Source organism: Lathyrus oleraceus, chromosome 4 (genome assembly GCF_024323335.1).
Source record: "Lathyrus oleraceus cultivar Zhongwan6 chromosome 4, CAAS_Psat_ZW6_1.0, whole genome shotgun sequence".
Taxonomy (NCBI): domain Eukaryota; kingdom Viridiplantae; phylum Streptophyta; class Magnoliopsida; order Fabales; family Fabaceae; genus Lathyrus; species Lathyrus oleraceus.
In genome coordinates, this window is record NC_066582.1 from 314,050,362 (window position 1) to 314,052,946 (window position 2,585).

General features: G+C 40.0%; 1 non-coding gene across 1 annotated transcript; it reads right to left on the reverse strand.

The window, feature by feature from the left end:
* Positions 1-864: 864 nt before the first annotated feature.
* On the reverse strand, positions 865-971 carry LOC127077695 (small nucleolar RNA R71). Its single transcript, XR_007787479.1, has one exon. It is a non-coding gene; the product is annotated as a small nucleolar RNA R71 (small nucleolar RNA).
* Positions 972-2,585: the final 1,614 nt, after the last annotated feature.

Genomic DNA, 2,585 nt, shown 5'->3' on the forward strand with positions numbered 1-2,585 from the left:
TAAATTGGTTCTTTTTAAAGTAGGAAACACTGCCCACAAGTAGTTCTATTAGCAAGTACTTGGATTATTAATTGATTATGTGAATTACATTCGAGACTGTCTTTATTAATTGAACTTTATTCAACACTTTACTTTTCATTGCACACTCTAAAAACCCCTATTTTGATTACCTAAGATAAACACCATAACAATAGATAATGATAGATTGACACTTGGTCTTTGTGGATTCGACAATCTTTTATATTACTCTGACGCGTTCGTATACTTGCGAAAAGCACGCATCAAGTTTTTGGCGGCGTTACCGGGGACCAATTTCCTCAAATTTCATTTCCCTGTTGTTATATCGTTTAGACTTAGGCTATTACCCGCTGGTCAATGCGAAGAACTCGCAGCACCGGAAGTTTAAGTTTAGTATACCCTCTGGCTGAACCTGAACGTTACGCTCGCGCATGTTTATTCTTTCATAGAATTAGAAGAGCTATGGCCGAAGATCAAAACCAAAGACCTCTTAAGGACTTCGTCCAACCATCTAACGAAGAACCTAGTACTAGTATAGTAAACCCAACCATCCCAGCTAATAATTTCGAACTCAAACCATCCCTGTTGCAACTAGTGCAAAAGAGACAATTCGCAGGTCTCGCAATTGAGAACCCAAACCAACATTTAAAAATATTTCTTCAATTAGCAGACACTTTTAAAACCAATGGAGCTTCTCCTGAGGCAATCCGTTTAAGATTATTCCCTTTTTCCCTCAGGGATAAAGCCCTATCATGGTTAGATTCCCTTCCACCCAATTCCATTACGACTTGGGATAACCTTAGAAGAGTATTCCTTGCTAGATACTTTCCCCCGAGTAAGACCGTCGTTCTTCGAAACCATATAACTAGATTTACCCAAAACCAAGGAGAATCGTTTTTCGAAGCTTGGGAGAGATATAAAGAGTTGTTGAGAGCATGCCCATATCATGGCTTAGAAAATTGGTTAATCATTCAAACCTTCTATAATGGACTTCACTATAACACTAAGATGACCATCGACACTGCCGCAGGCGCTGCGCTGATGAACAAACCTTACCCTGAAGCTAGTTCCCTCAACGAAGATATGGCTCAAAACCATCAATCATGGGAGTCGAAAGAGCGACAGTTGAGAACAAAGAAACTCAAGGAGGAGTGCATGAACTAAGCTCTACAGACATGATGCAAGCTAAAATGGACGCATTAGCCCTCAAGGTCGAGCATATGTGCATAAACCCGAATACTGCAGTCGCAGTTTCGTCGGGTTGTGAGATATGTGGAACCAAAGGACACCAATCTGCAGAATGCAGTCTATTAAACGAAACCCACTCCGAGCAAGTGAACTACACCCAAGGAAACCCATACTCGAATACCTATAACCCTGGATGGAGGAATCATCTGAACTTCTCCTATAAGAACAATAACCTTATCCAAAATAATGCACCTCCGAGACCTATTTACCAAGCCCCAAGATCAAATCAACCTATGCAACCTGTGCCACCAAAGCCGAGCCTTGAGAAAATTATGGAAAATTTTATCACTGCTCAAACCCAACAAAACAAGGAGTTCATGAACCAAAACATTCATGTTAACAAATTGATTACCCAGTTAGGAACCAAGGTTGACCAAATAGTTACTCATACTAAGATGCTTGAAACACAGATCTCTCAGGTAGCTTTAAACCAAGCCCCTCAGACTACACCTGGAGGACAGTTCCCTGGACAACCTCAACAGAATCCGAGAGGACAAGCCAACGCAATTACCCTGCGAAGTGGAAACGCTTATGATGAGCCACCAGACCCAAGATTGAGTGAACCCAAAACTTCTGAGGAATATACCAAACTCCCGGTCGAAGTAAAGGAACCAGAGGAATCTGAAAACCAGGAAGGTCAAGAAAAAGGAGAAAAACCTAAAGATAAAACTTACGTACCACCCCCGCCATATAAACCACCTATACCATATCCGCAAAGACTCAAACAAACCTAGATCAATAACCAATATCAAAAATTTATTAAATTTATAGAAAAACTTCACGTAGAAATCCCTTTCACAGAAGCCATCACCCAAATACATTCTTATGCAAAGTTTCTCAAAGACATCCTTACCAACAAACGTAGACTAGACGATCCTAAGCCCTTGGAATGCAATTCTATTTCCGAGAATAAATTAGCAAAGAAAGATAAAGATCCTGGAAATTTCTCCATTCCTTGTCTTTTGGGAAGTCATGACATCGAATAAGATTTTCTAGACTTAGGAGCTAGTGTGAGCTTAATGCCTTTAGCGGTTTGTGAGAGGTTAAACTTAGGAGAATTACAGCCTACTAAGATGTCACTTCAGTTAGCCGATAGATCTGTTAAATATCCGATAGGCATTTTAGAAGATGTACCTGTTAGGATAGGTCAGTTATTTATCCCTACTGATTTTGTTGTCATGGATATCAAAGAGGACAATGATATACCGATCCTTCTAGGTAGACCATTCTTATCAACTGCTGGAGCCATAATAGATGTCAAAAGAGGAAAGTTGACCTTTGAGGTAGGTGACGAGAAAATAGAATTTATACTTTCGAAA